Genomic DNA, 22981 nt, shown 5'->3' on the forward strand with positions numbered 1-22981 from the left:
ACCGAAGCCACACAACAAGTGAAAAGGCTCTCAGCCTCAATCCGATACTGGACATAACTCCTAACAGTTGCTTGGTTACTAGAATCTCACTCTCGTAACCGTCACAAACACATTCTCATAAGCATGCCAGATACCAATTTTTTCCTTCTTAGTGCTCAAGAATTTTCAATCCAAATCCTCTTTATCACGACTCAATTCCATGTACACAACAAATACCAATACCAATCCCCTTAAGAATTCAAACTCTCTAGGATATCTCACTATATTGTCCCTTTAGTACTTACTCTCAACTTCTCTTATCTACCACATGCAACCACTATACTCATCGAATCTGGTAATCCCTAGAAAACTCACACTCGTTCTCGCGTACAATTGCTAAAAGCTTAACCATTGAAGAATCATTAATCTGCCATAGATTCACACGTGCCACGAATACCATCACGACCCTTGTCGGACTCAAAGCTCCCTTTTCCCAAAATCGATCCTATCAACAAGCAGATCGCTCTTACTAAGCCCACACGCATTAACCATTTATTAGCAACCGACTACTAGGATCACGAATATCATTCGGCTCTTATTACCATCTCCCCATCTCTCAATGAACCAACAATGAAACAGTCTTAACCAAATTCCCACAACGAAAACTCAAACACTAACTAAAACTGAACTTAGTCAAGCGTCCGAATCAAGACGGCACATCTCATATCATATCGCAACCCGACATACGAAACCGATCGTACAGAATTTAGAACGGGTTTCTGCTATTCGAGGGAGAATACCAATTGGAATCGCTTAGATACCAATTGGACCCTACCGAGATACCTATTCGACCAAAGTAGCATGAATAGAAAGAATGAAGGGAGTTTTTCCTAGGATGCCTCATAGCCTCTCGCAGATGGGTACAGACGTCTCCGTACCATTCCACGAGACTCTACTACACATTGCTCTTGTACGTAGTAGACCGGTAACCTAAGCTCTGATACCAACTTGTCACGAACCAATTCGGGGTTGCGCAGGCACCTACCTTTCCCACCTCGGTAAGCAAACCCTCTATCGAATAACGTACCATTGAACAAGAACAATCATTCTCACTAAAAAATAATTGACAGTAACAGCGGAACATCATAATATATTCAATAAACTCAAGTGTTTATATGATTACAACAGTACATGATTACACACTCGATACAATTCCCATGGCCTGGTCTAGACTAGTACAAGAGCGACTAACGAGGACAGATTAACACTATGTTCTAAGACAACAACCTCCATCCCGGAATAAAGTGGGAGAAGATCTTCTAGATAGGCACCGCACATTCCGCTTAATATCGAATCAACCACCTAAAACAATCTACACTCCAAAAGGGTGTAGCAAGTGCAATATCAGTATAATCCAAGCGTACTGAGTAAGTATCACTAAGTCAAGTCATACGTCTATCTACCGCACATCATAACATCAATATCCTTAGATCACAACTGCTCTCTAGTAACTACGAGTCAAATATCACTAGTGCCATTTCCCAATACCTAAATCCTCATATCGTTCATTTTAGTCTAGGAATCAACTCATTGTTATAATGCCTTTTATCCTACATCACTTAGAAACAAATCAAATAACTAGTTTTATGGAGGGTGCCCCGGGATAATTCAACAGGCACAAATCAACAAGTATAAATCAAACGTAATCAAACCCAGATACACAGCATCGCTTAAGTAAAGCATCTAATCCTCAAACATGCCAAATCTGAATACATCCAATCCAAGTCCAACATCACAAGTACAACACCAAACATCTCAGAATCAAGTCAATAATGCGATGCAATGCAATGCAATGCCATGCAAATGCGGTGTACACATGTACTCCGGATGGAAATATCGACGTCTCGGTAGCACAACCCAGCGTGACTCGCGAAGTCTAAGTGCCACCCGTCCTGGATCTTTTCCCAACAGATAGACGGGACCCCGAATCTTTTCCCACGGGGGGTTCTAACCGGTACCACCCTGGGGCACCCACGGAGTCCATGCACTAACAACGATTATGGAAATATCATCGGAATCGGCCATGCAACAACGATACCGGAATGGGTATTTAGACATCGGTCATCTCACAATCACTCAAGTAAAAGAGTTTCATCAAATATCAGTTTCACACAACCAACGATTTCTGAATTGATCATCGGACATCGACCTTCTCACAATCACTCAAGTAAAAGAGTTTATCAATTATCAGTTTCACACGATCAACGATTCCGGAACTGATCATCGAACATCATCCTTCTCACAATCACTCAAGTAAAAGAGTTTATCAAAATATTAGTCTCACTCAATCAATGATACCGGATCATCACCGGATATCGACCATGCATCATGAATGAATGAGAATGCGTGCTATGTGTATATCAACCTCAAGCTCAATATCACAAATACCAACAATGGGGTACGCCAACAATGTGTCATATCACAATACCAACAGTGGGTATGCCAACAATATATCAATATCACATTACCAACTATAGGTATACCAGCAATGTATTTACATCACAATACCAATAATGGGTATGCCAACAATATATCTGAACCACAAATACCACAATGGGTATGAAATAATATATCCAAACCAAGACGGATAACAATATCTAATCTCTATCAACAACTCATGGCATCAAGCCAACACAATAAAACAGTCAAACACAACACAACAGGGTGGCTAGTCCCAACACATAACGGGTCAATCAATCGATATACATTATTACCACTTCCTTAAATCAACCTATTAGCTTAGAACACGAATCTCACCCTATACTCAAAATCCCTTGTCACAACTCATTTAGGACTCAATCACAATCGTTGGTACATTTTGTCCTCCCATTTATCCACTAGATTCACTATTAATGGCATAACACAAGTAATCACATATTACGGGAAATTTTCATCATTAGGCACAAAAATAAATTTCGTTTGCTACTCCCAAGTCACATAAATCCACCGATATTCGAGAAAAACCACATCAAACAACCTAAGGAATCTACAGGCCACAAGCCCGAACAAATAAGTCACACAACAATACCATCCTAGGATTCCATCCCAAATCTCTGATTTCCTATACATGTATTCTCCGCTCCTTCTAATACAAAAATATGGGAAACTAACCGAGTCTACCGAAGGAAAGCCATAACCTACCTGGCAGTCGAACAGGTGCCACGAACCCATATCTTGTTTCGTCTTTCGAAGCATCTCCACACTATCAAACTCCATCACATATGAATTCTATGTAAGAAACCATGAATAATGACACCCATATTGGCTACTTTCTATTCGAGTCAAATTCTAATCCTTAATTTAAGAAAAACGGCCCAAGGGCAAAACGGGAATTTTATGACCAAAATACCAAATTCAATACCAAAATTTCAAAATCCATTACTTTAATCATAGGAATACTCAATTAATTCTCAAAATCGTCATTATTATGAAAACCCCCAAAATTTGGGTCTAAGAATCCTAACTTTAATTCATGAAAATCAACTCTAGAATCGAAGATTAATTATTAACAAGCCTAGATATGACATTATCTGGCATGAACAACAACAATTTCATCATTAAACAACATCTAAGAATCAATTTCGTTTTTAACCCTTCTTTTGATCTTAAGCCTTTTTATGTAAAATAGGAATCTAGCTAGTTTGTTCCCAACATATTCAAGTATATTCAAAATTAATCTTACTATTTAGGAAGATTCTAGGAACCAAAAATGATTTAGGACTTAACTCAAAAACCCATTTGAAGACCCATTAGATTCTATGGATTCTAGATTATGCTAGATGATTAAGAGAAGTTAATGAAATCATAATAAGGTAGGAATGTTACCTTAGGGAAGGAATCACTTGAAAACTCTCCAATTCGCCTCCACAATTCTCTCAAGTCGGAATAGAAATAATGGCTAAGGTTTTGGGGTTTTAAACTTATAACAGTACTCGTCGAACGCCCCAGCGGCTGGGCAGACTGCTACAGCGGTCAAGGCCAGGACTCCACTTACCGCTGCAGTGGCAACCACACCGCTACAGCGGACACCAGACACCAGCAATTTTTCCCAAGTTTCACCATTTGATCCGATTTTTCAACTAGTTCGTGAGGCCATTTGCTCACATACCATACATATAGACACACATAAAAACACGCTACGAACGCGCCTGTGGCCTAAGAATTCCCAACGGAGCTCTCGTTGACCGAGTCAACCTTGGGTCAACTCTTTTTCACTTTAAGCCTATATTTCACAAAAGTTGCTCGAATCCCGGTCTAGACACCTCGGGAAGCATGCCAACATTTCCTCGGTTCAAAAATGAGCTAATCACTGCTCGGGAAAGGGCGAAAATATCGAAAGGGCTATAACGACCAAACGGGTCGTTGCAATTTGAAGACCTGGTTCATGTGTTCAGGTGTTTTACTTGTCTACAATTGTTTAGTTCAAGATCTCCTAGAGCCTTTCTTAGAACATATCCCCAGACCAGGTTCACCCATCCTGCTCAGTGGCTTTATTCATGATTTGTCTTTGTCTGGTTCTAGAGCTGGTTTATTTTCTTTGTTCATTTACTTTGTCAATCATCAAAACATATATGCTTATGTCAACAGACCTAATATTCAAGGTAACGGTACTAATCTAGAGATTATGTTTTACTTTCATAGGATTTGAACCGTGAAATCATGTTGATCAAAAGGCTTGACTTGGGAAAATTGGCCAAATTTTAAAAATGAAAAATCATTAATTTGACCTATAATTTGATATCAAAATAGGATTTTGATTACAGTATTGAGATCCTTAGCTTATGAAGTAACGCATCCATGTAATCACTTTCAGATTTCAGACCATTGACCTTAGAGCCAGGGTTGAGTTTATCAAGAGTTGACCTTGATCCCCAGGTGTCCTAAAAATTTGAGATTGGTTTCCCTAGACTAATTTGAACCCGCTATTGATGAATTTGAATAGATTGATGCCATCAGAACTCATTTGAGTTGTCTTTGGCGATTCAAGTGAGGTTTGACTATCAATTTCGGGCATGTGAGACTTTAACCTTTACTCTGCTTGCTTTTCCCTAAAAGCATGTTTTATGTGTTACTTGTGTGTATTTAAACCATCTAGTTCATATGAGTGAACAGACATGATCTAAGTTTGGTAGTTTGAAGTATTTAGTTTAGACCACGAGGGTCGTAGTATGTGTTTTTACACTATTTGATACTTCTAACCATCTATGACATATTGGGGTATTTTTTTTAGCTATTTATCATACATAATTATTTCATTGAGCTTGCACTGACTATGCACAATAATGTTATATGGCTAGATAGCAGGTGTTGTTGATGTCGGATAAGACATGAGGTAGGTACATGGCTAGGGTCAGGTTAGACACGCACCTATGCTCTGAATATCATGGGTAATACATAAGGTTGATGCACCATACGGGATGGTTCAGACAGGAAACCTATGCTCCATAGTTCTTAACAGATTATATGTGTGTTTACACGTGCTGTTTATATTTCTGATTCCAGTTCAGTTTCTTTACTTGTGTATCATTCTTATACGTGTATTGCTTTATTTGATTCTTGTATATGCATTCCCAACAATATCTAATTACTTGCCTTAATGGTAGGCTGGGAGGAAAAGTCGATATCTTGTTGGGTCTTTAAAACTCACATTTACTGTGTGTGCATAAGTGTAGCAGGTGGAGTTTTCGTAGCTGATTAGTGACTCTAGAGTCATTCAGTCCCTATCTAGTTGAGGTGAGCCACCATCAGATCATGGCGGCAGCTTCTTCTTTTAGTAGACTTAGTATCTTTTTTTTTAGTTGCATCTCTTATTTCTTATTCAGATTTAGTAGCTCCATGACTTGGTCGCTTATGGGTTGTATGGGTGATTTTATACTTTACGTTGAAGCTTCCGCACTTATATTTATATATTGAGACTATTAGTAGAAATTCTTCAGCTCCTTATCCATTTTATTCGCATGTTATAGCTTAGAGGGTTTGCCTTATGGGTAGTAGCTTGTGAGGTGTCATGTCGCAGCCTAGTGATAGATTTGGCCCTTACAGAGCAATAAACATCACATTTAGTACTGTAACTTTCTTTTTAAGACTATATTGAATAAGACAAAGATGGACTAAGCACTTAATCACAAAAATCTCTTTTAGACATTTTATCGAACACGTAGGTATAAAGGTTTTACTAGAATTCCGTTCTAACAATGAAGCCTTAACTTACCTTGACCTATAAGCTTGCTTTAACTTATTGTGTCCTAAGCTAATCCAACTCATTCACATTTCACCTGATAACCTGGTTCAATATATGTTCAAGGACTTTAACTTTATTCTTATTAATTTGGGAATATCTGCTTAATCCCTCTAACTTGTGTGTTTCGTAAGGATCAAGGGAACTAAATCTATTCACCCCCATTTTTTCGACTCACATGATTAGAAACATGAGTAATACGATTTTAAATCGTAAGATTCCATTCCTAATCGAATATGTCACCCTTTTCATGTTCTTGGCAAATTTCATCCATGAAAGCTAGGGTTTGTATAATTCGTAGTATAAATAGCCAACTAATTCGTATACACACTTTGTATAATAAATCATTACTCATATGAGAAGAAAGAATTGAGGGTTACCTTCTTGAAGAAATCCTATGTTCTTCCCTCCTCGAGTTCTTGAAGATTTGATGAAAAATTTGTAATTTCTCATGCTAATCTTTGATGATTCTTGTGTTAATTAACAAGAATTAGCGTAACTACGATTAGGTTCTTACCTTGGGCGGATTATTGAATCCCTAGCTCATTTTCTCATTCAAAATTTCTCTACAATGATCTAGAAATATGTGAGTTTCTCTTTCCCCAAAATCCCTTTTATATTTAGCGAAAGTTTGGTCCTACAGACACCTTGTGAGTTGCACAAGCATCACACCAGGAAAACATGAAATTCTTCCAGATGTAGCGGCATGCTAACCTTGGGATTTCTCCGGGTACTGTTCGAGGCACAGTCATATCGTCGCAATATTGTAATTATTTTATTTTATCCCACGATGATCATGCGAATCATGGCTCTTATTTAGGTCCTATGGCATTTTAATTTGCCCGCTTTGAGTATTTTAAGCTCCTTTAATATCGTTTTCACTAAGCCCCACGTTGTACCGTTTGTCCGTTAATTGAAACACTCCATTATCTTCAAGTGAGTACATGGTTGGCTTCGTGGAGTATTACTTCTCTTAAAGTTGACAGTTTACTATGAGATATGACTGGAACTTTTAGAGGGAATTTACATATTTCTATATATAATAAGGGGCAATCCAATGATTTTTGTAGTCCTTAGTTGCATCTCAACTATTTAGTTGAGCATCTTCCTAATCAAAAGAAGTGCTCTTTCAAATTTTCCGTTGTACTTGTTATTTATTTCATGATATACCAAAGTATGTTCCAAATAAATCACGACACTTCCAAATCTTTTTGGTAATTACATGGCCCCTTAGTTCAACTTTTTGCAAGTGAAGTATGTACCATGACTTTTTTGTGTCATAAATTTAGCCCTATTTTATTCCTTTATTACTTAGGTTGCCACTTTCAATTTGGTAAATATAAAAAATTTAAAGACTCTTCAAAATGCTTAAAAAGTTGTGAGTGGTGATGATGGTTCCACAAAGACAAAAACTATATAATAAAAATAACTTTGAAGACCTCATTTGGCATTGAGAGAGAAGTCTTTAAATAATATTTTCACTTTATAAATTGTAAGATTACAATTAAATTTCTCTTGATCTTATATTTTATTTTGAAAATATAAATTTAGGTATGATATTTAACATAATTTTGTATAGTAGGAAAAAAAATCAAATCGATCCTTTAGAAAAATAAAAGCGAGAACAAATAAATTTTTTAGGTACGTTATTGTATTGAGGCATGATTTAATTATTTAATTTAGTTGATCCTATCTTTCTTGGGACTGATAGCATAGTTATAATATTATTATTGACGTAAAGTTTACAAATTAATATTCCACTTAGACTTCAAAAAAAAAAAAAGGAGAAAATGTTATTTTCTCACATGCATTTTTTGAAAGAAAAAAGAAAGTTTAAATTAAGAAAAGTAGCTACTTTTCATATTTTAGATATATATGATTTAATTAGAATTAAGATATACTAACATCCGTATAAAGTGTCGATTTCTTAAATTTTAATTTTGTCTTATTCATAAGTAAGTTCACTAATTCCTCAACAAAAGAATAAATGTAGAATGTATAGTTTGATACTTTTTTCTTGAACCAGATAGTTCATAAAACATGGTTGTTATTAATCGCGCATATGTAAACCACAAGCCCTTCTAGCAACTTTTTTTTTTTTTAGATTCTGCACTGAAATATATTAAGGTATCAAAAATTTTCAAGGATTATTATACTAAGATCTCTGAAAATAAAAGAAAAAGAACTTTAAATTTTATTCAATTTGCTTAATTAAGTTAGGGGTGAAGGAGAATAAAAGGGAAATAATATAATTGTGCCTACTAAGTGGGCAACTCCTTAATCTTGTCTTTACATTTATTTTTATAAACTTTTTAACAATTTTGTAACTTTTGAAGTTTAATTTTGTTATTTATCTTTTCTAACTCTTAAACCATTTTTAGTTTAGCTAAACATCGACTTTCCCGGTGATATGAGATATTTTTAAGAAAATAAACCAAGAATATGTGATGAAGAAATAAAAGTATCATTCTATATATCGAAATCTTAGCTGAAATAATATACCCTTCGTCCTAATTTTTTTTTTTTTTTGGTGGCCTGTCCCAAAAAGAATGCATCTTTCTATATTTAATAAGTTTTTTAATTCCAAAATTCTTCATGTCAAGTTTAAGATCACAAAATTCAAAAAACTTATTTTATTTTTTAAACCTCATGCGCAGTCAAACTAAGACACTTAACTAGGAATGGAGAGAGTAGTTTTTTTTTTTTTTGAGCCATTGTGAAGAAAAGCAAAACTAAATAGTCTACTACTCTTATAGTCAGTTTTTTTTAAATATATATATATATATATATATATATATATATATATATATATATATATTAAATACATCCAACTATAATGGTTTACCATGTATCAAATTATCTCTTTTCTAATTTAAACTATTGTGAAATTTTCTACCTTGATCTTGGACCCGAGCTCAACACGGGCTTCCCAAGACTAGTATAAGTGATAAGTCATAAGTCATAAGAGTAATAGTTAGTGTAGGCTTACTTTTGAAAATATTTTCAAGATATAGACCTTATCATCTTTCTACTTGCTTCTTTAATTTCTGTCTTTAGTAATTAAAATAAAAAACATGAAATTCGTATTTAGTGTGGATTTGTGAGAAAAATACATATGTGAGATACCAGGCAGACTGAACAAGAATGGAGGTCTAAAGCTAAATTTCACAGAGAATTGTTTTTAAAGAAGGAAAGATCGTCATATATATATTTTTATTTAAAATCTACTTTTCTAGCTTGTTTAGATGTGAAGTCATTAACTACTGCTTTATAATGCATGTGTTTTAACAAATCCTTTTCAATTGATAATATAGCTATCAAGGGCTCATTTTTTTGGGATGCAATTAATTCTTAAAAAAAAAAATCTCTTTTTGTAATTAGAAGATTTACAACATACCCAGTGTAATCCCACAAATGGGGCTTGGGAGGATAATGTGTAAGCGGACCTTACTCTAACCTTGGGAGGTAGAGAGATTGTTTCCCATAGACCCCCAGCGCAAAGAAAAATATATTAAAACAGTACGAAATTAGAATATTTAATAATAAAAATAGTAAAAGCGGGGAATTTGAATATAATAACACACACACATATATGATAATTTTTTAGGAAAAAATAGGGCCCTCAAAAAATTGGGGCCTCAAGCCATTGCTTTAAAGGCTTTATGATCGAGCTGGCCCTGATTAATGCTTTTCTTTTTCTTCATTTAAAGAGTAATTTGTCAAATATACATGTGTATACGTGTGTATACACATCTATATGTGTATATCACGCATAACACATATATAATTGGGCCATGTACCTCTCCTCTTCATTGTCGGCTAGGCCCAATCCAAACCGACCGAACCCGGCCCAACTCACCCATAATATATAAACCTACCCACACACAAACACGTTTTTTGCCATTTTTAACTAGGGTTTGAGAAAAGCCTAGCGCCGCCACTAAAATCACTCTCTCTCTTTGTCATCCTCTATCCAAATTTGGCAAGTTTCAGAGCCACCAGGATTTTGCCGGGCCTGGCATGGCTGTTTGAGGCAATGCATTCAATGATACCGTCCTATCTCCACCACAGTTGGATCCAAACAAGGTATAACACCCATTTTTCCTCTTCTTTTTGCTTTTCTACGAACAACAAGGACAAATCCCAAGGGATTTGCCTTGGCTTGATTTTGAATTCTAAAATCTCATTGGTCCATGCACTATGACCCGAATCGATCTCAAGTAGAGGAAATCAGACCATTTATTTGTTGTTTTGTTTAAATCTTGACCGTGTAATGTTGAAAACAAAGGAAAATTTCTAGAATTTTGCAAAGTCCCTCATCAAAAAGATTAGGGTTTCATTTCAATTCAGGGTTCTATAAATAGACTCCCATTTCACAAAGAAAAAGAGTACTCTCGATTTACAGAGAAAAAAAAAACTTGAACTAGGGTTTTAAAAAGCAAATCTGCTTTAAACTTGGGTTTTTAGTTCAAGTGTTTAGTTAAATAATTTTTACTCTTTCTTTTCTTGTTGTTTGTGGCTGAGACCTGGTTTAGGAAGTACAAAGGCTCCAAGTCCATTCTCGATATTCGGCTGCACTTCAAAAAGGTAATTTTTATCTTATTATTAATTTTCCTTTACTTCTTGATTATATTAGTTCTTGATTAATTTAGATGCTTTAGTAGTGTTTCATTAGTTGTTAACTGTTCATATTAGTTATGTGCTTGTACGTATTTATATTTCCTTCATTGTGATTAGATGTCTTAGTGTAATCCTGTGGAGACATTGTTTAGCAGATATTGATTTTAGTTTCTTACGTCTGATTATGTGGAATAGATTAAGCATGAGGGTTCAATGAATTCTAATTTAAGTTTGACACTGTTAATCGTTAGTATTATCCTGTTGAGTCTTGTTTTTTTTTTTTTTTCAAAAATTGAGTTTATCTTTCATATCTAGTTATCTAAAGTAAGATTTAGTAGATTCTACATTAAGATTGAAACTAAAAATGCTAATTTTAAATTGATTCTAATTGGTAAAGTATGAGAATGGTCTGTTAACTTGTAAACTTGAATGATAGTAATTATGATGATGTTTTTCTTGAGTTTACCTCAATGTAACCACCTAGGATTAAGTGAAAATTTCAAGAAGGGTTTGACAATTATAATACACTAATAAGGTGAACTTATGTGTAAAAAATGACTAACTCGCCTTTGCTAGACTTGAAGAATGAGTGAAATGGCCTTAAGGGACCTGTTATAAATCGGTTAGCACTCAATTTTTTTATTTTGAAGAAGTCAGTCCCTAAATTAGGTTAGGCTAAGGGTATTAAAACGTCTGGTTGGAATAGGTGTTCAATAATACAGTGACATGCCTAATAAATACATAGAACTAGGCCTGTTCTAGCTTGGTTTTGTTGATCTGATCTTGAGAAGTTAAAGTGTGGTTAGTATGGTTTTCTAAAACTGTCTCACTTTTAGTTTAATGGGTCTAATAATAGTATGAGGGGTTCATGTGTATGAATGAGCATTTTATAAGCCACTTGACATGGGAAGTCTTTTTAAAGACACCTTGGAGAGAAAGAGATCTGGAAAGAATAAAGTATAACTTGATTCAAGTAATGCTTTATCTCAAATAAAAGGTTGTCATGGTAGGCCCTACAAATTCATGGGGTGAAACTTGCTACACTGATGCACTAACCTGATTCTTTCTCCCATTAGAACAAGGGATTTGGTCCAAGAAGTGAATCTGTTTCTCTTAAGATGGTCTTCAAATGATTTTTTTTCCAATAAGGTTGGTCCTAATTCACTTATAGTGTCTGACCTCCAAAAACATGGAACAATGATAGTAAGAGTCTTATGCAGATTTAACCTTAGGTCAACATAGGGTTGTGGGTTGATTCAAGGTCTTCTCCTATTGTTCATGTCATGGCATTGTGTCTTCAGATTGCAAAAAATGGTATTGAGTGCCCCTGTTGGTAGCTGAATGTCTGATTATATGTTATGATACCTATTTGAGTTTGTATTCACCTGTTTAGCCTTATTAAATGCTATAGTTGTTGTTGTGGTTGCTCGCATCAAGTTTAGGGACCTGTTTGACTCATTTGAGACTGTATATTCACACTATGCAATTCTGAAGTATGTTGTCCATCTTGTTGGTTATGTTGGAGTCTAAAATAGTACATAGGTCTTTTTTGGCATCAGGGTGATAAATGAGAATGGATTAGGTGGTTAATAGAGTCAAAGGCTTGAAGGAAACTTGGAAAAAACTTGGAGTTGCTTGCAACCCAGTTCTGTACAGTCAACTTAAGTTAATGAATGATAATGCTAATTGAATCATAGGAATAAGGTGATACTTAGAGGGATTAGAGTTTTTTTGACGCAGTCTAGTGTTATTTAATCAGGATAATAAAAAGAGTTTGAATTATATTGGTTGAAATAGGCGGGTTAGTTAATTACTTAAGTTTAAAACAATAAGGGCGTATACATGATATATACATGAGCTTTACAAGACTTAGTCTTTTATGTAGGTAATAATTGGTTTTGTTAGATGTATACCAGGTATACACATCTGATATGCATGTCAAATTGTAACGACCCTTCCGGTCGTTATGGGAAATTAGGACTCCGTTAGGAATTCTGAGGCTGCAGGTGGATTCGTGGGGCGTCTTTTTGTATATGTGCATGTTTTGTGTTATGTTTTTGAGGCCTTGGATGAAATGTGGGGTGATAGGGGAAAAATTGGACAAAATCGAGCTTGTTGCCCAAAACGAGGCGGTAGGAGTACCGCTGCGATGGTACCGCTGTGGCGGTACTCGGACCGCTGCCAACGGCCATCCATTTTCCTTTGTCGCCGTTGTAGCGGGAAATGTACCTCTATGGTGGTACCGCTATAGCAGTAGATGGACCGCCATAGCGGTCACAACGATTTTGTGGTGGGCAGTTATAGCGGCGTGATGACCGCTATAGCAGTCGACGTAAAATAGTAGCCCGGATTTTATTTACTCAGTTTTATTTTCTCTTCTCACAAAACCCCAACACACTTCCCAACAAGCACCTAGAGAGAATTTGCAAGCTAGAGCAAGATAACCTTGAGAGGTAAGTTCCATTGCTTTTCATTCTATCGCTCCCTTCCCCTTCATTATTATAATCATCTTCATGGGTCTTTAATGGTGAAAGTGAAGTAGAAACCCTAGAATGTCAATAAACCTTCTAAACTTGATGGGTTGGGGTTATTATCATTTATTTATCATTTAAATGGATTGATGAGTTGCTATTTGTCATAAATTGAACATTTAAAATCATAAACTAAGTGATTTGAGACCTAGGGTTCTACAATAATGGTGTCTTTGCCATAGAAAACTATTTGTAATGGAAATATTTGATAGAATGTTGTATAAATTGATGGTAAATGAATACTAGGGGCCTTGATAGATTGTTTATCACCTAGAAAATCATCCACCCATAGAATGGGGAAAGGAAAGAGTATTCTTTCTTTGGTGCTTGTAAATTGAGCAATGTTACTCATTGAGCCTTTTATTTTTAGACCGTGAACGTATTAAGGCTTTGAGGAAAGGAAAGGTTGTAGCAGAGTAACCTGCGTGTTCCATCTCTACTTTGAGGTAGGTTACGGTTTACTTAAGTTAGACTTTGGTTAGTTGATTGTATGTTTGGTGATCTCCTTACTAGAAAGCATGTCTAGTTTTCATGCATGGTATTGTGTGGTTAAATTCCTACATGAATGTGATTGATTGTTTGTGTAGGCTCCGTGCCATTGTTCCTATGTGATTAAATCTACAGTGGATGTGTTGTGATGAGAAGCTAATATAATCTTCTCAAGGGTATTGTGACATGAAATCATGAGTTGATTGTTGAAACTGGGAAGGTAAGAAATAATGTTCCGTAAGAGGTATGGAAAGGCACTTTTGTGACCTAGATTATGGGCTCGTGGTTCGAGGATCGTTCCGAAAACTAGAGGTACTTTGATATGTCCCGCAATCGAGGTTTGTTTCGGGGCGGAGGTTTGGCTACAGAGCTAAGACATCAGCTAGCATGTATGTACAGCGAGTGAGGTTATTGTGGTAAATTTATTTCCGTTGTGACTTACGTGATTGTGATGCTTGACATCTTAGTGATTTGATTGTGATTGTTCTTGGTTGACTTGCTGTGATTTATTGATATTCATGTCTGTTGACTGGCTTGTTTTATTCTATTGATTTTACGAAATATGCATGATACTAATCTTAGTTGGCCTATGATATCTACCAGTACATAGTGTTTGTACTGATACTACCTTGCTGCATTCTTTGAGTGCAGATTGTGATATAGAGACCATTGCTCATCCTCACATCTAGCGTGGAGGACATTTGTTGACAGATTTTGGGTGAGCTTCTTCCCATGTCAGGCCGCTCGAAGATCTTCTTGCTATGATGTCTTTTCGTACTCTGGATATTATAGATTACTTACTTGTTAGACTTCAGATTCTTCGACAAGTTTTTAGCTTAGAGTCTTGTACGATGACTTTCAGATTTTGGGGATTGTAATAGTTATAACTTCCACACTTATTTCAGTATTTATGGCATGACTTATCTTGTTCTTTTATGTTTGAATGAGTAATACTATTTAGCTTGGTTAATATAAAATCGGATTGAATGAATAGGTGTCTTGTGTGTTAGTTCGCCCACTAGGATTTAGATGGGTGCCAGTCATGGCGGGTTGGGTCATGATAGAGTTGGTATCAGAGCTTTAGGTTTGTCGATCCCATCATACAAGGACATGTCTAGCAGAGTCTTGTAGATCGCTACGGAGTCGTCTGTACTTATCTTCGAGAGGTTGCCGGACACTAGGAAAACTCCCTTTTCTTTTTTCTTTCGTGCTACTTGATTCCAATTGGTATCTGCTGATTCAAATTGGTATCTGACTATCCTTCATTCTCTCGCAGATGGCGAGAACACGCACGGCAGCAGCTAGAGGTAGAGGTAGAGGCAAAGCAGCTAGCAGAGGGGCGGCCCCAGCGGGGGGCGGCGCCCCAGTGGTTGACCTCGTGCCTCCAATAGTTCCTAATAAGGTAGCGCGAGAGGCAGCCGCACCTGCCCAGCCAGCAGCAGTACCAGTTCCACCAGCAGCTGTAGCTGCTCAAGGTATACCAGATGCTATGGCACTGGTGCTGCATTGGTTGCATAGGTTAGCATAGGCCGGAGCTATACCAGCGGGTCTAACAGGTAGGAGCGCAGGGGTAGCGGCTCCAGATCCGGACAGAGCACAGGCTCCGAGGATTCAACATGCAGTAGCGGTGGCATCTCGTGTCATGACCCAAACCGATGGACCAGGACTAGTGCCTGAGTTGGATACTCGTATACGAACCTATTATATATAATCAAACTGATACTAAGGACAATGTGGAAATCTGTAAAAGCATGTTGTAGACTCATAATGCCATATATCAGAATGAACTTGTCTCCTGAGGAGTTACAGTTAACCAAACATAACAAAATATGCAAGCCGACAAGGCTGCCACTATACACGGGAACATCCAAAACGAACGACATCTATAAAGCTAACTAAACCATATATACAACCCACACATGTCTACAGACCTCTAAGAGTATAACAATATCTATGTCAAAAGGATCTGTACGAAAATAGCTCAAGCTCCGGAACAATGGAGCTCTCCAAGCAGCTGGGCAGAAGTCCTAAGCTGGAGGATCACCAAACTGAGTGTCTGTACCTGCGGGCATGAACGCAGCCCCCGAAGAAAGGGGGTCAGTACGGAAAATGTACTGAGTATGTAAAGCATGAAGTACAATAAAAAAGATCATGAATGAGTAAAAGATGATAGGAGACCAGTATGATAATCAAAGATACCAATGCACATGTGCCTTATGAGGTGAGAGTCATGCATATTTATATAATATACCGTACCCGGCCCATTATGGGACTTGGTGAATGAAGTCATATACATATATACCGTACCCGGCCCTCTAGTGAGGGAGTCGGTGAAATAATCATATATATACCGTACCCGGCTCTCAGGGAATGAAACAATAACTATGTGCACGAATAGAATATTAGGAGCAATCATGTACAAAATGAACCATCATCTGAGACTCAATAGAATAATTAGAATGAACCAACATTTAAGAATCAAAGACAACTGTCATGTTAAGTATCGCTGAGAACTAGAATTCATTGGAGTCATGTATGTTCATCGTTCGCTCGTTTTATGTAATTCATGCCAAAAAGAAAGAAGGGATAGCTTTTGCATACCTTGAAGCTTATCTATTCGCTCAACTTCTACTTCTCAGACTCACAAATCTACAATCAAGGGAATTCATACTATAATTAGGTCCATTGTCATATACTTATCTTAAGCCTCTAAATAAATCTTTCTAGAATCTGCCGAAATTTCGGCAGCATCTCCTCTGTTTATATGCCTAGCCCAAAATCGTAACTCAGCAAGCAACAACAACAACATCAATGCCAACATTAACAACATCACTTTCAACACCAACATGTACCATAAAACAGCCCACACGCTGTTTTCCAACTTCCATAACTAACCAACTTACTATACAATTATTTAACGACTTTGTCTCCGAGAATAAACTGGTATCAACGTAAATAGAAAAAGATTCATACCTTATTCTTGTTAAAACAACAATATCCTCAATATCCACGCTAAAATCCACCGCAAAACAATACTAGAATCACAACCGTGCGTTACCCGGACCTAAACTACTACTCCGCTACTTGAAAATTGCTCACTTTTTGATTCCCTCACTCTCTCTCTTCTAATTTCTGGAATTTTCTGGGAAATTTCTGATGAAAAAGGGGGTTATTACCCTTTTTATAGGGGTCAAATTCGGGTCGGGTCACTGTAGCAGTTATTGTAGCAGTACTGAGCAAGTCGGTACTGTAGCAGTACTGTAGCACGTGTTTTTGCTTTGCCAGCCGAACTTGTAACGTCCATAATTATCTACTCCGATATCCTATAGATGAGCGGTTTTATTGCATTGGAAACTAGACTCGACGAACTTCAGTTTAGGCTTTTGTTTTACTTCAAAACACTTCATATGCTAAGAAATATTCTTCCCTCAAGTTGGACCAAAACTTTCACACAAAACTTCACTCATCCTTTCTCCAAAGTCATACCACTTCATTTCTTCCACTCATTCCTTATAAAACCTTCCGGTATACCTTATATATATCCTTCACTCATTAAATATACTTAATAATGCTTGCTCCTTATATTCTAAAGTGGTTTTGCTTAACCATAACTCAATGTACTTATGTTTCAAATTGATAAGTGCTTCTTCAAAGATACGAGGTATAACATTCTTCCCCCCTTAAAACCATTCATCCTCGAATGTTGTAGTACGCCGATCCTCAATATATTCATTGAATGTTTTGCTCAATTGTCGTATACTTATACTATAATTTGGTCAGTTTCATCCTGTTCTTTCTTAGCTCTTTATCAAATTCATTTGTGAGTCGTACAATCTTCAATCCTTGTGTATACAAGTCAGCTGGTATTCCGTTCTCACTTTTTCTTCCTTCCTGTGGTTTAACTAGCCACGCCACGGCTACTCGCCATCCTGCGAGCGTCCTTCCTCTTCGTTCCTCATTTCTTTATTAACTGATAACTCCCTTGCTCGAATACAACACTTTCTTTTGTTGACTCCTCCGATGCTATCTTGGTTATCCCTACTTGTACTTAATGAGCTTAGATACGTGCTAGATTATCCCCTCATAATTCATCAGCCAAGCTCTCTGATTCATCGTAATTTTTCTTATACTAACGTACAGTTGCTTGTTCAGCGGTACTCTGCTACTGACAAATCCTTACTTTTAACGGTTACGCTTCTTCAACTATCCGTCTTAATTCCTTTCCATGATCAGTTATAACCATATCCTCAATACAATTTCTTAAATACGTGCATTCCTAATTGTCACGACCTGGCTAGGGCCATGACGGGTACCCGGGACTAACCACCGAGCACCACTCGTTCTATTACTCATTCTGCGTACAGTCGTATTTCTTATGCTCATAATCGTAGGAAAACCATTTTTTTCATTTGAAACATATTTACCTTTATATACATAAGCCCTTTGGATATCCACATAATACATATATACACGTGGAAAATCATGAGACCATACTACCCATACGTACGTATCTACGAGCCTCTACTAGAGTACTAGACCTATGGACGGAACAGGACCCCGTCGTGCCCAAAACATATATATACACAAAACAATAAATCAATGGCACCTCCGGAATAATGGAGTGCTCTCAAAAGTTTGCTTATCGGCTTCTATAAATCTGGGTCGCCTCCCTGTCTACCTGTGACCTATGAGCATGAACACAACGTCCAAAGAAAATGGACGTCAGTACGAATATTGTACTGAGTATGTAAGGCATGAATGAAATGAACATAATAGAGAAATCATAAGACATAAGATGTAAATATAACCTGCGTAACTTTTAAGGGTGGATACCTTTCATGCCTATATCATATATATATCTTATTACCGTATCTGCGCATACACATTAAACATTATTCGTATTCGGCTACGTAGTGGCTCGACAATATCACATACATGTCCTTCGGGCTTTTCATACATTTGAATACATAGTAATATCATACCCGACCATATAGGTTCGGTGTCTTACGTACCCAGCTATAATAAAGCTTGGTGTTATGCGTACCTGGCCCTACCAAGGCTCGGTGTTGTCCGTACCTGGCCCTACCAAGGCTTAGTGGTATCCGTGCCTGGCCCTACCAAGGCTTAGTGTTATCCGTACCTGGCCCTACCAAGGCTCAGTGGTATACGTACCCAACTGCAGTGGTGCGCGCACATTATATATATATATATATATATATATATATATATATATATATATATATATATTCTACCCGGCCATATAAGCTCGAGGTTTCATAATAGTCATACATAGGCACATATACATAAAAGCCCATAAACATCTTTAGCGTCATCACTATTATCATAGTCATCATTATCATTATCACTATTAACATCGTCATCGTTATCATTATCACTATGGAAATCTTTTATCATCACATACATCTCATAAGCTTATCATAACTTTTCATAGAGCATGCATTTGAATTTAAAGACAATCTATGGCAATCATATCATATTCGTAGCATAAACTTCGTAAAAATATCGTACGATAGACTTTATAATCTCTAACTTAGGCTCATCATTACCATCATCGTATCTATGGCATATCTCTTACCTTTATCTCATATGAAATCCTCTACGAACGTAGACTCGTAAGTTTTCGGGACATTGGTCATAGGACATGCATTAGAGCTTATAGACAACCTATAACGATGTCGGGGTGGCATAAGGTCGAGAACCCCCGATTACATTATGGAGTGATCATATTCATCATTTCTCACCTTGAAGGAACTAACATTTTAAGGTGAGTGTACACTATGAACAACATCAAGGGATCGTAAATAGGATCTTTAACTACATAGACATCATATCTTACTTTAGAATCTCTAGGCTTAAACTCACCATTATTATTATCGTATTCATGACATATTTCTCATCTTTATCTCATAAGAAGCTCTTTATCAACTTTAACTCATAGTTCCCGGAATGTAAGAAAGTCATGGAGAGGTAAGGAAAATACTATCGTAGGAATCATATAAGGATCATTAGCTTCGTAGGAATATCGTATCATGAGCTTTAGGACTTCTAGACTTAGATTCATCATCGGTGTTGTCATGCTCGTAACGTATCTCTTTCCTTATCTTGTATGAAGCTCTTTATAATCGTAGACTCATAATTTTCGATATGTAGGAAAATCATGGAAAGATAGGAGGATTCATGCCATAAGAGTCATGCCTTAGAAAGAAAGTACTAGCCTTACATACCTCTTTCGTTTAACAATTCCATCGCTTGATTGTTCTCCTTTAATGCTCACGTTTCTACCTTCAAGAGAATTCACATTCACATTTGCTAATCGATTATATGAACGTGCTTACTAAAGCTAGAGAAAACTGGGCAGCATTTCCTTTGTTTATACAACCCTCCCCATATTGTATATCAACTCCCAAACATTTATAATAACATTCACAATATCATAACCAACAATCTGCATTCATCTACATTACCCTCATTTCACAATTCCAATTCAATTCATCCATAATCATGGTCATAGTATACTAGTACGTTTTCTCACATATAATGCGTATCCCATGTCCTTAATATCATTTATAACATAACCATATCACAACACATCAAGAATCATGACTCAATTCAAGCTATTACTCAAAATGACACTATTCCCACATTCATGACCCATTTTTCTATATTCTTCTACAATCCAAGTGTTTCAACTTTCAAATACCTTAAACAATATGGAAATACCATAAATCTTACCTTAGATGGTATAGGAATGGACCTTGGGTGGAAACTCCTCACTTGAGCAAAACCCTAGTTTCACCTTCACTTGGATTTCTTGCCTTGGATGAACTTCAATGGGTTTCTTACACTTGATTCACTTAGTTTGATGTAGTTGATCACTAATATCCCTTGAATTCTTATGGGAGAAGTGTAGAGAGATGTTTTAGAGAGAAAGGGAGTGAAGGGAAATGAAATGAAATAAGACTTGGACCCTTATTAATAATACTCAAATCTGTCCCGACCCATTTCTACAGACCAACATACGGTCCGTATAAATTATGCTGACCGTATGTCTGGCCGTAGATTTGGTCCAGAGAGGGATGCTAATCTGGGCTGATTATACGGTTGAACATACGGCCCGTATGTTTTATACGACCAGTATGTTTGGCCGTATAATGCCCAGTTTTCCGAAGTTCGTTCTCGTCGACTTGTTTGATCTCCAATCCTTATGGAACCTCCTTAGCACTTGTTTATCACCTCATTAACAATCTAAGGGACATTATAACTCTTCTCCAGAGCATCATTAAATCATCATTAACTCGTTACTCGTAAATCCTTTCCGATACATCTCGTATGTCTTGCCTCCTCTTGGCAAACTTTCTTCTCTTACTTCGAATGTCTTTGAAATCTCATTTAGAATCATCAAATGTTATTTCTTACTTTATCAAAACATCGTATACATCGCGCCCTTCATCAGTCTATTCACTGTGCATGAACGAAATTTTTTTCGAGGTGTAACACTAATGTTCCATTACTATCTTTATTATTCCTCGTAGCAGGATTATATATTGTGATGAACCAATAATCATAGTTCGAACTGGTCTATAGCTCACAATATCTTCGAGTTCTTGTCAACACTCTCCCTTTAATTCTTTGCCCCAAATCTTGCAATATAACTTATAATTATAAAGTTAGGGCAATTCTCACTTTACCATAGCTTCTTTTCCAACATCGGTATGGTATACTTACCCTTGACTTCCTTATTCCAGTGATCACTTCGTTAGCTGTCTGTCCTTGTTGGATTTTCCGGTGTGTCCTTTCCCATCTGCGGGGCATAACTTTACGCTGATGGTTCATATAATTCTATAATACATACCCTTATGCTCAGTTTAGTTAGTGACATGTGATGTACTTTCTAATTTCTGGTGATGTTGTTGCTTTTCTATCTACACCCACATCATTCTTCCTCTCTTTAGAGATCGTCACACCGCTTATCGTTACTCCTTTTGTTAAGATTCTCATATTTTCCCTTTAATATCAAGATTTTCTCCCGTTGTAACCCAAAGTGTCCTTTGTACTCATCATCCATTTCGTCATTCTCTTTGTGGTTAGCTTTCAGACCTTTTAGCTTTCAGACCTTTCTTACTCTCTTTATTACTCTTTAGGATACGTCGCTGACTATTTAGGTACGACACAAATTTCCCTGGTCTAGAAATATCATATCTCACGTCCGCATGAAGTATTCTCTTGATCTATTTTAATTCCTTTTCAAACCTGCTTTGTGGTATGCTTATTTTTAATTATGTCACACCCCGATCTTACTAGGGTGTGATGGGCACCCGATCCCATACTCGGAGCCGAGCGAACCCGCTGACTCTTATTACACACAGAGTCTCCTTGAACTCTTAAATCAAATATAATGAAATACATAGTAAAGCTTTCAAAATCTTTCTTTTCATCGTACTCAATTCAAATAAATTCTATCGTCACATGAAACACAATAACACATCGGCTGGTGGAGCCGCTTACAATACCGACATTCTATACCTACGACTCTGTCTGCAAAGTCTCTAACTTCGAACAAGACATCATAGCATAATACTCTGACCCGGCAACTCTCCAGGGGCAATTGGAGCTTGCCAACTTCGCTGGAACATCTTCTATAATGGCTTCTACTCATCTGGATGTACCTGCGCGGCATGAAACGCAGCCCCCGAAGAAAGGGGGTCAGTACGAGCAATGTACTGAGTATGTAAGGCATGAATAGTAACATAGTAAGAGATGTAATTATGAATAATAACAGAATGGAGATATAGAGCACATCATGGAGTAAAAGAGTAACCTGTACATCTGAATGCCTTTTAGGCGGGTACCATGCATGCTTAGTGTTGCGGAACGTGCAGCCCAATCCATATATATATATATATATATATATATATATATATATATATATATATATATATATCATATTTTACTTTCTTTGAAAACATTACTTTTTCATATATATGTAAAATAGAACATATCATATTGCCGAGGCGTCGACTCCGATCCATTTAGCCACATATAT

General features: G+C 36.8%; 1 long non-coding RNA gene across 1 annotated transcript; it reads left to right on the forward strand.

Moving 5' to 3' along the window:
• Positions 1-10182: 10182 nt before the first annotated feature.
• On the forward strand, positions 10183-14853 carry LOC132618086 (uncharacterized). Its single transcript, XR_009573954.1, has 3 exons — positions 10183-10363; positions 10813-10864; positions 14569-14853. It is a non-coding gene; the product is annotated as an uncharacterized LOC132618086 (long non-coding RNA).
• The last annotated feature ends 8128 nt before the right edge of the window (positions 14854-22981 follow it).

The sequence above is a fragment of the Lycium barbarum genome, chromosome 11 (genome assembly GCF_019175385.1).
Source record: "Lycium barbarum isolate Lr01 chromosome 11, ASM1917538v2, whole genome shotgun sequence".
NCBI classification, from domain to species: Eukaryota; Viridiplantae; Streptophyta; class Magnoliopsida; order Solanales; family Solanaceae; genus Lycium; species Lycium barbarum.